The sequence below is a fragment of the Primulina huaijiensis genome, chromosome 2, assembly GCF_012295235.1.
Source record: "Primulina huaijiensis isolate GDHJ02 chromosome 2, ASM1229523v2, whole genome shotgun sequence".
NCBI classification, from domain to species: domain Eukaryota; kingdom Viridiplantae; phylum Streptophyta; class Magnoliopsida; order Lamiales; family Gesneriaceae; genus Primulina; species Primulina huaijiensis.
The window spans coordinates 9,650,268-9,664,366 of NC_133307.1; the positions used below are offsets into that span (position 1 = coordinate 9,650,268).

General features: G+C 36.9%; 1 long non-coding RNA gene across 1 annotated transcript in view; it reads right to left on the bottom strand.

Moving 5' to 3' along the window:
- LOC140966804 (uncharacterized) overlaps positions 1 to 14,099 on the bottom strand; it is a 117,273-nt gene that overhangs the window by 5,810 nt on the left and 97,364 nt on the right. The window lies entirely within an intron of this gene.

Consider the following 14,099-nt stretch of genomic DNA (forward strand, 5'->3'; position numbering starts at 1 on the left):
AACTCTGTTCCGCAATAGCCAGTCCATCCCTAGGATGATGTCAAACTCTGGCATCGGCAACACTATAAGATCCGCATATACAAGATTTCCATGCAGCTCAAGGTCTATGTCTCGGATCACATTGGTAGCTGCCATCTCCTCGCCCGACGGCAATACTACTGAATAGGCTACATCTAGCCCAACTGTCTTGACCTTGAGGAAATTAGCAAAAACCTCCGAAATAAATGAGTGAGTGGCCCCTGAATCTATCAAGGCCTTCGTAGCGGAACCAGATATAAAAATTCTCCCTGAAAAATCGGAACTCTAAGTTGAACACAATAATCACAAGAACTAACTTATAGACATGCAAAGGCCAGAGTTCTTCTAACCTAATTCCCGAAAATGGTACTGAGTAGAGCATGCAATCCTATCGCAATCCTAAGTTCAAAATCTCAATCCCAATTCCCAAAACATTGAAATTCAATAATTAACTGAAAGCATTAAGATACCTGTCATAAGCATTGACTCCGGGTCCGTCTCTGTCACATGAAGGGCAAAAACTCTGCCCTGGGTAGGCGGATTCCTCTGAGGGCACTGCAGAAATAGGTGGTCTGGACTACCACACTTATAACACTTTCCTGAGCCAAACATACATGCTCCAGGATGGCGACGTGAGCACTTAGGGCAAATTGGAAAAGTCCTCGAGACGGCACGTCCCTGCTGCTGCTGCTGAGGTCCTCCTCTATTCCTGGGCGGGCCGTGATACGGCCTCTTATGCTGATGCTGGTGCTGATGAGGAGGAGGAGGGCGGTGCGGTACCTGAACTGGTCGCTTCCCCCAGCGAGCCCTCTCTATGTCTCGCTGGTCCTGCTCTGCGGCCAGAGCTCTGGAGACGGCGACCTCGTAAGTAATAGGGTCAGACACCCTAACATCGCGGCGCAAGATCGGCCGTAAACCCACCAGGAAATGCATCAACTTGGCTTTAACGTCGTTCGCGATCAGGGGCACAAAATGACAACCCCTCTCGAACTTACGGATGAACTCCGTAACCGTCAGATCCCCCTGTCTAAGGCTCATAAACTCCGTGGTCAATCGGGTGCGCACCTCATCCGTAAAATACTTGGAGTAAAACACTTCTATGAAGCGCGTCCAAGACAGTGTAGCCAAGTTCAGGGCTACTGAAGCTCCCTCCCACCATAGGCGTGCATCTCCTCCGAACAGATAAGAAGCACAACGAACTCGATCTGAATCTCCAAGCTCCATAAACTCGAAGATAACCTCGAGGGACTTGATCCATCCCTCAGCAATCATGGGGTCAGACGTCCCAGAAAACTCCTTCGGACGCATCTTCATAAACCTCTCATAGACAGCCTCGGGCCCTGTCGGCCTGGTTGCGGCTGTGGCTGCGGCATTGTTCCCCGCAAACTGTGCGAAGAACTGAGTCATCCCAGCTAGCATCTGGGCATTCATGTCAGGTGGAGGGGGTGGAGGTCCGAATCCCCCCTGTCCTCGATCCTCACCGTCTTCATGACGGCGCTCATCATTACCTCTCGGGCGTCCAACCTGGCGTCTAGGAGGCATACTGTTCCATACAAAACCCATACGTAACCAACATGCATAATTCCATAATTTAATTTAAATTTAAATACTGAACAATAAAATAAAAAAAATCGGGACGTAAAATAATTCATGAAAACATGCTGTTAAATAATTCATACTTTAAATAAAACACGTAAATGTAAAACTTACAAACCGAAGACGTGACTTCGTGAGCTTCTCGAGGTCAGTAGTAGTGCAACCCTATACAGAACCATTGCTCTGATACCAGCTGTAGAGGCCTAAAAATCCGTATTCGAAAATTTGCGGAAAAATTAAAAATTTTCTTTTAAACTAAATAAAATATCCAGTTCATAAAATAAACTGTTGAATAACGTATCATGATTAAAAATAGCAGCGGAAGAAATTAATGTTGTAAAAATAACTGTAAAAATTTTATCCAACTGTAGATAAAAATGTTTGAGCGATAACAACAATAAATAATAAATGCTGAAAATGAGGTCCTCGGGTCCCACTACTGCCGACTCGAGCTGGCTCACTGATCCCCGCCCTCGGTCCCGACATCATCAGTACCTACAACAATCAAGTCTAGTGAGCCTAAAGACTCAGCATGCATATATCGTAAATAACAAGTAAATAAATAATAAAATCGCATGCAAGTGAAAATTTCCTGTACTGAGGTGTAACGTAAAATATCATTTCAATGGTAATTATAGTACGTGCATAACTGAACTGAAAATATCATAGTGAAAATGTTTGCTCCTTGGAGCCCTGTAATGAAATAACTTGTAATAATTTTCTGGTGAGATTATGGTCTACGCAAGTGGTCCCTGAACTGAACTGAACTGAACTGACCGGTAACTGGCGACCGGGCCGGTAACTGGCGACCGGACTTAATAATGTATGTCTGATCAGACTACTGCCACAGTATACTGGGTGAAACAACTGAACTGACTGGTAACTGGCGACCGGGCCGGTAACTGACGACCGGACTTAAGCATGATAGTAAAGTGACCACAAGCAATAACGCATAAATCTCAAAATGAACATTTTTACGCGTAATATAATTAAATAACATAATTGAATATGAACAATTTCGATTTTCTTGCATTAAAATCATGTACTTGCAATATTTAAAAATACCTATATGACTTGATTGAAGAGTGAAAGAAGATATAAACATGCCTTGGTTTGTTTTGACAGAAAACAAACGAAATAACGACGCGGGTCGGCGGAGACGGAGTGTCCTTCACGCTCTTACTTTTCTCTCTTAATTCCTTTAAACCAAGCATGCACCATAATTATTATAATGGCATAAAAATCATAAACGTGGTGCATGAACATTTAAAATTATCATGATTTGTGTTCAGGGCGCTGCAAGGACTAAAATCTCACCCCGGGTACAAAATGACCATTTTGCCCCTGGAAACCCGAAAATTATCGTTTCAACCTTGGACCTCTAAAATTGACCCGAAGCTTACCAAACTCCTTAAAATTGTCCCAAAACATTTTTAAAAGCATTCTTAGACGTAAACTCGAGCCAAAAATCGTAATTTAATCGATTCATTTTAAAACTTGGACCGGGGTCCCGGTTTTAACCCGAATCAACTCGAAACTTAACCAAATTTTTCTCAACTTTTTACCACTCCTAATAAACACTAAAAAGTCATAAAACAATGTAACCAAGCCCCTAAACCCACGGCTGAAAATTCCAGAAAACCACCTAAAGTTCGGTCCATTCCGCACTCTAGCACCCTCATCTTCCTAAAATTCACGCACTAGCCAAACCTGATGTACCAGCCATGAACCAACCAACCATGGACCTAGACCAGACCTCAATGAGCCTACCAGAACCAAGGAATCAGCCCCATGCACAAGAGAAAACGCGATCACTCCCTTGCCTCCAAAGGCCACCGCCCGCGGCCGATTTCTCTATCACAAGCTCACTCGGTTTCAGTGATGGTTCCAGCAGTGTTCGAGCTACCCTCGGCCTTGGCTCAGACTCCACACGGTCTGGTTTAAGCCTCGGATCACCCTTGCACCGACGGTTCCAGCCCATCCACCCGATCTCCTTCAACCCACACCTTACGCAGCAATCATCCCTCTCGGCCCTTCACACTACAACCCCAGCACACTTTCTAATCCTTGAAACAGCATCCTGTCATCATTAACAGCCTCCTAAAAACCCAACACAGCAGCCCCTTGCACGGGTCACCAAAGAAAACGTGAGCCACAACAAAAAGAATGAGGGAAACATAATAAATCAAAAAGATTTTCCTCTTTGTGCCTGGATCGAAAGAAATATCATGCAAAAACACATTCCACAGAATATATGACATGTATGATGCGAAAACAATAGGTACAATGCGTGCCTTATGTGTTTGATGATCAACAACGAGGAAAGGAAGTCTTCCTTTGCAAGAGCAAGAGAAATCGATGGGGCCTCTAGCTGCAAGTGGTGAAAACGAGAGTGAGGTAGGTGCTTTGAATGGGGTGTCGGCTGGTACAAATTTTAGGTTTAGGGTAAATGGTGTTTAGTAGCTTAATTATATAATAAACATTTAGTTAATGAGCCCTAAAATTTTTAGTTAAAAGCTAGGAAGAATTTTAGGCCCAAAAAGCTTANTGAGGTAGGTGCTTTGAATGGGGTGTCGGCTGGTACAAATTTTAGGTTTAGTGTAAATGGTGTTTAGTAGCTTAATTATATAATAAACATTTAGTTAATGAGACCTAAAATTTTTAGTTAAAAGCTAGGAAGAATTTTAGGCCCAAAAAAGCTTAAAAGTAGGCCCATTAAATCCAAACACGCTCCCGAAAAATATTTCGTGTTGAAAAGATTTTGAAAATGTTAGCCGAACCATTAAAAAGTCCCCCGATTCGATAAAATTTGCGTACCATTAAAAATAAAATCCTGCGGGTAAAAATACCCAAAAAAAATCCTGTTTTTGAAAAATACACTTAAAAATTCTTTAAATTAATTTATAAAAATAAACGGTGTAATAAAATAATTTTCCTTAAATTCTCCGATCTTCGTTCCTCGATCGAACGTGAAATACACCTAGAAACCCTAATGCGTGAACTTTTAAAAATTTCATGAATTAAATCCTATCATGTATGAATTATGCAATAAAATGCATAAAAATAATTAAACACAATTTAATGAAATAAACATGAATATAATGCTTTAAAAAATTAAAAAAAAGATTTAATTAAAATGCCAAGGAAATTCAATAACTTGCATGCATGCTAACTTTTTAAATTATATTTACTAACATGCTAAATTACCATTTCTTAAATAAGTATTTATTAACTTATCTCTATACTCCATCTCCAATCCGGCCTCACTTATTTAACTGAAAAGGTGACAATTAAACTACTACGTAAAATAAATAAATTTAAAGAAAAGAATTTAAATACTCATGCAGGAAAAAAAAATTCATTTTTAATTTAAAATACTAGAATTATGCATGGCTTATACGTAGTCTAATTTACGGGTTCTACACTAACGATCCTGATATGAAATCACCAACACGAGCTTTCCTTCTTCTTCCTTGCTTTCGGCGGCCATGAGTGTACTTTGTGGAGGGGCCGAAAATTTGGAGGCTTTTGAGGGATTTTTGGAGTTCAATTTTTGTGGGGTTTAAGGTGGTATTTATAGGAAAGAAATTGTCTCTTGGTCTCCCCCAAATCAGCTGAAACTTGAAGCTCAAACATGGGTTTAATTGTGTTCGAAACTTTATCCATTTCTTCAAGAGTCACCTTTGTTTTCTAAAGAGACATTTCTCGCATAATAAATTTGTCCAATCCCTTAGCTCTTCCTTTAGCTCCCTTTTAGCTCTCTTTTTGGTCCTTTTAGGTCAATCATGGTTTAGCTTCATTGAGCTGGAATATTGAGTCCTTGAGCTGGGGTTTACTTCTCCGATCACGATTCTTCGGTTGATGCGATTTCCTATAGCTAGCTTCCCGTTGAGCTAATCCCCGAGCTTCGGAGCTACATCCTCAAGTCAAGTTAGATGAAAATTTAAGTTCATATTTGAGTTTTATAGTTAGAATGAAAGTTTTGAGCTTAGTTTTGAGCTGAGTTTCGAGTTTTTTTTATTTCTTACATGATTTGCTTCGGAAATTCCAGGTTCTCACACTTACTGATTTTAGATGGTATAAAGATACTTTTCTATCTCGTATTTATGAAATACTAGACTTTAATAATAGTCTTTGGAAAATTAATTTTATAGATGGTCTACCTTTTCTTTTTGCTGAAAGAATTAGAAAAGTTTTAAGAAAAGATGACATATATATTCTATATGAAAATTATATTTATGGAAAGTTAATAAGTACTTGTATTCAAGAGGGCTTAGCTCTCTGCAATGAATTAAAGTTGAATAATCAAATTAAAAGATAAAATTTACTTGAGAAAAAACAATTAGGTAAATTTTGTGATCAATTTTGTATGGATTTACCTAATAAATGTAAAAAAAATTAAAGATAAGGACGAAATACTTTATTGAAAGAAAAGACATTTGTTTTATAGACAAAAAGGTGGAAAGAGGAAAAGAAAAGAAAGTCGTTAATCACGGAAAGCAGAAAAATATAAAGACAAAAATAAATTTATCATTTGTAGAAAATGTAAAAAGCCAGGACATTACGCTAATCAATTTTGGGCTAAAATAAAAATTAATAAATTAGATATTGATGAAAATCTGAAAAAACATTATTTAAAAGAATAATAGATTCAAATCAAGTCATTTGTAGAAAATGTAAAAAACCAGGACATTATGCTAATTAATGTTGGGCTAAAACAAAAATTAAAAAATTAGATATTGATGAAAATCTGAAAAAAATATTATTTAAAATAATAATATATTCAAATCAAGATTTGATAGTGAATATGAGAATTATTCAAAATTATATAATTCAGAAGAAATTCTAGAAAATGAATCAAATATTTCAGATCTACAAGAATGTGATAATTGTATACAAGAAAAATTTTGTATAAATAATATAGATAATAATGATGATAAAATTGATAAATTTTATAAACTCATGTGTAATTCTTGAATTTTAAAAAAAATTGGAAAAAAAAGTTATTGTTCATCAAGTTAATATTCAAGCGCTGCTGCGCTAGAGCTGCAGGATTTTTGGCGCTGAGGTGCTACAGACGCGAAAAATCAATATGTAAACTCACTTTCACCTCATCTAATCATAATCTCCATTTTCCCTCATCCTTCTCCATCGAAACCCTTTCTCTCCTTCCATTTCTAAACTTCTTCTTTAATTTAAGGGTGATTTGCTCAACAAAAATATAAAATTAAGGTATATTTGTGATAATCTCATCACGGGCTTCAAGATGATGTAAGTATTTCCCAATTTTATTCAAGTTTGAAAATGAGTTAAAATTTAGAATATATATTTGAGTTGATATTTGAGATATTGAAGATGTTGTATTTGAGTTGGTTTGAATTTAAAAGAGATATGAGTATGATTTCTTGTTCTATGCACAAACAGATTTACACCTTCTGTATTTTGTGTATATGAGACGGTTGTGTTTCGATTTTGGAGTTAGGGTCTTCATCAAACTTGTAGATCATTGAGTTAGCTTCGATTTGGTTATTGAATCACTCAATTCAAGGAAGAATTGAAAAGGATACATGATTTTTACTAAAACAGGTATGGAACTCCGAGTTAGTACAGATTTGTGTATATGCCTACTGTTTATTCGAATTATGGAATTTATTGATTGGGATTCTGGATTTGATGTTTCAATGAAAGTTATAGAACATTGTCTTGTCTTCTAAATGATACCAAATTTGCTTGATTTCATTGGATATTGAGGAAGTTATGCTCAAAATACTAAAATGTGCCAGATGTGTACTTATGCAGAATTTGACCGAATTTTGTTGTATGTTTCATATTATGAAAGACTGGGTAAACGAATTTATTTGACAAAACTTTGTGAAGAATAATTGTTGGGCTTTGAGTTTTTTTGCATATTCAATTTACGGATCTTGATTTGAAGCAATATTGAATTAATTATGAATTTTGTACAAAAACTGCTTTGTTTTGATAAATGATCCGAGTTCTTGAGTTTTAGAAAACTTCAGAGGTTCAAGACTTTTCAACTACACATTTCGATCTCTTTTTGGTAATATTTGAAATGTATGTTAAAGTCGGTAACATACGAGGTAAAAATATCATTTTAATTTTAAATTTAAAATTCTATGGCTCGATGAATTTCTTGTGATTTGGTGCTGATTGTTGTCATGAAATGAGTTTATTATGATATTGATTTGCATTATTACATTGCATATTGAGCCACTTTTCGATTCAGACTTGATATGGCGGATGTCTCCTTGATTTATTGGTTTGTTGGACGTATGGGGCTATAGTTGAGTTGGCACAATGTATGCGGAGGTCGCTGCTATGGCCTGAACACTCTCTATAGGCGCACCATAGTCTTGAGATTGTAGAACACAGCACCTCACCCGAGCGGATGAGTCGTTGGATGTCTCTGGGGGATTCTCTTCCCTTGGGTATCATATGACCAGATGATTCACTTGATCTTGAGATTTATGTATATCCCACAGCTTCTGATCATGCATTGCATTATATTGCATCTTTATGAATTTCATATGAACTATCTGTCATTTAATTCTCATATGTTATTGATTGTAGCATACTGGGTATATACTCACCGACACGTCGGCTACCTCTTGTTTTCATGTGCTTGCCGGTAGGTGAGGCAAGGCTTGGGATGCTAGAGCCCAGCTCCAGGCGAGGAGAAACGAGTTAGAGTGGGATTCTCGGGTCTTAGGAGCTATTTGATGATGTTTGGATTACTTTGGCTCACTAGTTTATTTTGGCATGTTAAAACTTATATTTCAAACAATTGAGATCTTTAAATTATTTTGACGATGTTTAAGTCGGTTTGTGAGCCACAGATTATGTGTTTTACTAAATATTTTGGTTTGTTACATTCATAATTATTAATATTAGATGTCGGACCCGGGCCCCACATTAGGTGGGATCAAAGCATAAGATATTTTGGAACAAGGTAGATCGAATCAGTTTAAATTTCTTGGTCGTGTGATATATTTGCTAGCATTTTCACTGTGTCATAATGTGAAATACATGATTATAATTGAGATATTATATTGTTGAGCTTTATTCGAGATTTTTTTTGAGATTTATTGAGTCTCAAGAGCCAGAGATGGTCGATACAAGATTGAGATGATTGTAATATTGTGATTTTATCTGTGTTTGATGTATTGTATATCAGACATGGCAACTCGAGGTAGAGGACGTGGTAGACCTAGACAGAACATACCCACCGATGTTGAAGGGTACCGAGAATGCATTAGAGTGTGAGAGCTAGTTGGAGAGTATGGATCAGTTATTTGAATCTCTTGAGTATCCAGATGATCGTAGAAACAAGTTAGTTGTTCATTAGTTATTGGATGTCACTAAGAGTTGGTGGATCATGACCAAGAAAGCTTTAGAGGGTCGAGATACAATTGTTACCTGGGATATCATCAAATCTGAATTTTATCAGCGTTTCTTTCCTACCTCTTACAGGAAAAACATGGGAGCCGAGTTTGCAAATTTAAAGCAGGGAAATCTGAATGTTAAGGACTATGTTGTTAAGTTCCCAAATTTACTGAGATTTGCGCCTCATGTGGCATCCAATGAAGAAGCTAAGGCCGATCACTTCCTAAATGGTTGATCAAACAAAACTTACACTGTAAAATCTTTGGTCAAAATTAATAATTTTCAAGTTCGAAAAAATCGCAAGTGCACGATGTCAAGTAATAATATAGTGTATAGAGTACGAGTATCGTTCCACTAGAGATTGTATTTCATAATTTTTATTCTCAGTTATTAAAGTCTTGAGAAACGATGATTTGGATGATTGTTTACTACAGTAATGTTTAAACAAAATCTCTATGAAATAGTTCATGAATTAAATGATGAAATAAATAAGCTAGAATGGTTGATTAAAGTTCAATGAGAAATGAAATTGTTGGAAATCTCGGTTCACCTACCACTCGTCATTTACTTAATTCGTTCGACAGTGATCTACGCTTCTGACAGGATTTCCTATCCAATTGAACACGATCTCTCGAGCTATGCCAAACTAATTCTACTTAGTGAAGTAATTAAATCTCTTTAATTATTTATCAAATGTGAATTGCATGTCGTTCTATGAAATCGCCTAGCTTTCGTCCTACCGGACTATGACTATCGCCACATGTTCGACTTCATATTTCTATATAAATTGTAAATCCATGGATTATGCTACTCGTTCCTATCACGGGCTATTCTTTCGAACTCAATCGCAATATTAAATCGTTATTAAAGTTAGCTACGGTTCAACAACGCAATGAAAATAATAGCACAATAAAGAATAAATCAAAAGTCGATATGTGAATTAACTAAACTCGGTTTCGGGGTAGGATCCCCTTAAATCCCAACAAATAATGAAAATTATCTACTCGAATTCATGATTAAAATAAGAAAAAAATGTTTAAAAAAGAAGAAATTAAACTATAAATACGAGTCGTGACGAAAATGCGAAGAACGGTGCTCAGAAATCTTCAAATTTTCACTCCAAACCTTATTCCAAGCTTTTTTTTTCTCTTCTCAAGCTCCTTGGCTACTGAATAATAACCAAAAAACATCCCTAGGGTTGCTTTTGTGTAGCCACACTTGGCAACTTTTCCCGGAAGGCAAGAAATCATCCTCAATATTTTTTCCAAAATTGAGTACCGCTCGGGCGGTAAGATTCTACCGCCAGAGCACCAACCCTTATGTAATTCTGCTTGTGAAGTGTGGCACTCGCGCTCGAGCGGTAAGATCTTATCACCCGAAAATCAATCTTCGCGCCCGACGGTAAGATTCTACCGCTCGGGCGCAAGCCTTTCTGCCAATTTCTTGTGCCTTGCACATTTTTTTTCCGATTTCAGTTTTCCGACCATTTTACCTGCAAATTCATCACGTATGAGTGAAACACGATCATACGCATATGCTAATTGTAAAATGAACAAAATGTATATGAAATGCACGCATATACAATGCAAACACATACAAACTAATGCAATAAAACACGTAAAAACAACATCTATCAATCCCCTCATACTGACCTATTGCTTGTCCTCAAGCAAAATAGGTCATAGACCACAACTAAGACACAAAATAAGAAACCAAATAAAAGTATTAAACCAATCAAATCGATGGCGAAACAGCAACTGGTGTCTCATGCCTCAGCGGGTTTTTGAACTACATCCAATTAGTCAAATCACATCATCCATTACACTAATTTCAAAGCACCACATAGAATTTTTATTTGGACAGAAAATGTGTTTGTGTGTGTGCTGTGAGTTCTACTAGCTTGTGCTTCAGATAGTTTTATTCCCAAATCATGTGAGTCACTAAATTAGCCATGCAACGCAAGTTTATCTCTCCTGAGTTCTTTTTCTATTCGGGACCAACCAGTAAACACAAAGTGGCAGAATTTCATAGTTGTACAACAATATTTAGGGAGTCAATGTCTATAAGTGAAAAAGTGGTTCAAAAATGCGGGGAGTACACCGATCATTTTCATTATGCACTTGCCAGAATTTTCATCTGACATTACTCAACGCCTTACATCTCCATTTTTTTAGCCTAGGGATAGGATTTCATCCCTTTTTGTCTCTCCCGCACCTTACATCCCAATATTTTTTTTAGTAAGTACATAATTTTCTCATGTGTACCCTAGGCTCTGAATATAAGGTATGTTCATTTATTTGGCCTAGGGACGAATTTCCAGGTTCTATGCACGATTGGAAAGAAGGTTATTCTTGGTTTACTAAGGTTTTATACTCGAGTTCATGCTACTGGTCAGTCAATCCTTTCAACAGACATTCATTCAAGTTCTACTCGCATCTCATGTTTTTTCCAGTTTCCCCCACAGATTTTTAAAATTGACTGTCATTCAGACCACTACCAAAACCTACTCTATGTGCTTATTAAAAACTCACAGTTCATGCTACAGGGGTATTCATATCGAGTGACAAGACTAAGAAACATGTAATTCATTAAGCCCAGAATCATCATCGGCTACCAACCTACTTGTTTCACCATCAACTGACAACGCGTGCGACCGACCCCCTCATACCTAGTGTGCGAAATGTCCTCATTGCACAAAAGACTGAAACACATAAATGAAACACAGATGCAGAACAAAAAAAACAAATGCCATGTAAACAACAGAATGCAACAATGATGATAACAAACTACACAATGCAACATAAAATAAAAACGAAAAGAAGGGGAAACAGTGAACTCCCCTGATCGATGCTCGTCCTCGTCGGGCTCCGGTGGTGGTATCCCATGTGCATCCCCATGTGATAAGAAAAAAAACTCATCTGCAGAACAACCAACATCTAATTAAAAAAAATCAACTAAATGAAAGAAAAAAAATTAAAAACGAGTAGGAAGGTAAAGAAATTAGTTCTCAATTTATAGTCGAGAGCTAGACTATAGGTTCCTCTCAGCTCTCACTGTTTTGGAATCGAACGAATCCAATTTGTGGCTCCACTGTGCCACCCAAATATTACTTCAGTCGTCGAGCATTGACTGTGAACGGCTCATTTTTCCCATCTCGCAAAGTTATTGCTCCCGAGGGGAGAACTTTGGTAATCATGTAAGGGCCAGTCCACCTTGACTTTAGCTTGCCAGGATATAAGCGCAACCTGAAGTTGTACAAGAGCACCGGTTCTCATTCTTTAAATTCTCTCGATATAATGGGCTTGTCGGGTGCTATCTTTGTGCGCTCTAAGAACATGTACTTCAGGTGTGGATGCAATAGGTTGAGCTCACGTGTCGGCGGTTCCTCAATGTTTGACTTCTGAGGGATCAAGTCTCTTCGATCCCCCAAATCATTGAACTTCATCTTTAGTGGCTTCTTCCATGGATGGTTGGCATTAAATTATGCCACTCTTTCAGATTTTTCTTCACCCAATTCATCCTTCTTCACTTAGTGGTGAGAATGGTTTCCAATGGATCTTTCATAGCATCTTGCACAAAATGACACAAATGTTAATCCAAAGAATTAACTATAAAACAATCATTAGTGTGCAGTGTGTTTTTAAGAGCTTTAAAAAAATTAAAAGTGATTTCCTCCACTCCCACTCTCAATCTCAACTTCCCTTCTTGCACATCAATCACGGCTTTTCCAGTTGCAAGTAAAGATCTCCCTAAAATCAAAGGCGTCTCCCTATCTTCTTCCATGTCAAGTACCACAAAATCTGTAGGAAATATAAACTTTCTCACTTTTACCAACACATCTTCTATGACTCCTCGTGGATATTTGACGGATCCGTCAGCTAGTTGCAAGGACATCCTTGTCAACTTATGCTCTCCCAATCCAAGTTTCCTAAATACAGATAAAAGAATAAGATTGATACTCGCACCAAGATCAAATAAAACTTTATAAAAAACAACATCATTAATCATGCAAGGAATAGAAAAACTCAATGGGTCTTTTAGTTTTGGTGGGATCTTGTTTTGTACCAATGCAGAGCAATTCTCAATCAAGTTTATCGTCATATGATCCTCCAAATTCATCTTATTAGCAAAGATGTCTTTTAAAAATTTAGCATAGCTCGACATTTGCATCAAATCATCAGAAAATGGAATATTAATGTGAAACTTGAATACTCACTACAAAAATTTCATAATCAACAACACACATGTGACAACCGTTGTCGTATGTCGTTTTTTTAAACAAAAGACAAGTCGTATGTCGTTTTTTTAAACAAAAGACAACGGTTTTATAAAACCGTTGTCTTTTGGGGGTCAAAGACAACTGTTTTTAGGGTCAATGACAACGGTTCTATAAAACCGTTGTCTTTGAGCGTTTATGACAACGGTTCTATGAACCGTTGTCTATTAGAGTGTTTTTTTGGACAATCCACAACGAAAAACCGTTGTCGATTAGCGTGTTTTTTGGACAAACAACAACGGTTTGTCATATTTAGCAAGGGATTTGCTAAAACCGTCGCTAAATTTAGAGACGATTTTAGAAAAACCTTCGCTAATGTCAAGATTGCGATGGTTTTGCTTTAAACCATCACTAAATTTAGCGACGATATCTAATTAGCGACGGTTTAAAGTAAAACCATCGCATTTTTTAAATTTTGCGACGGTTTTACAAAAACTTTAGCGACGGTTTTAAGTAAAACCGTCGTAAAATTTAAAGATGCGACAGTTTCGAAAATACCGTCGCTATTAGCGACATATTTATCTATAACCGTCGCTATTAGCGACGGTTTTACCAATAACCGTCGCAAACTGTCTATAAATATCCACATTTTCGATCCATTTTCTTCCACCCCACTTCACAACACTTAAAATTTCTCTCTTACACGATTTTATCACTTCACAACACTTAAAATTTTTCTTTCGATTTAGGATAAATTTTTTCGCTTTAATTTTTTGTAAATTTTTAAGTGTTAGTTAAAATCATGATATTGTTAGCATAGTCAAATTGAAGTTTTTTTCAGATTTATTAAATTATTAAAAGAAAT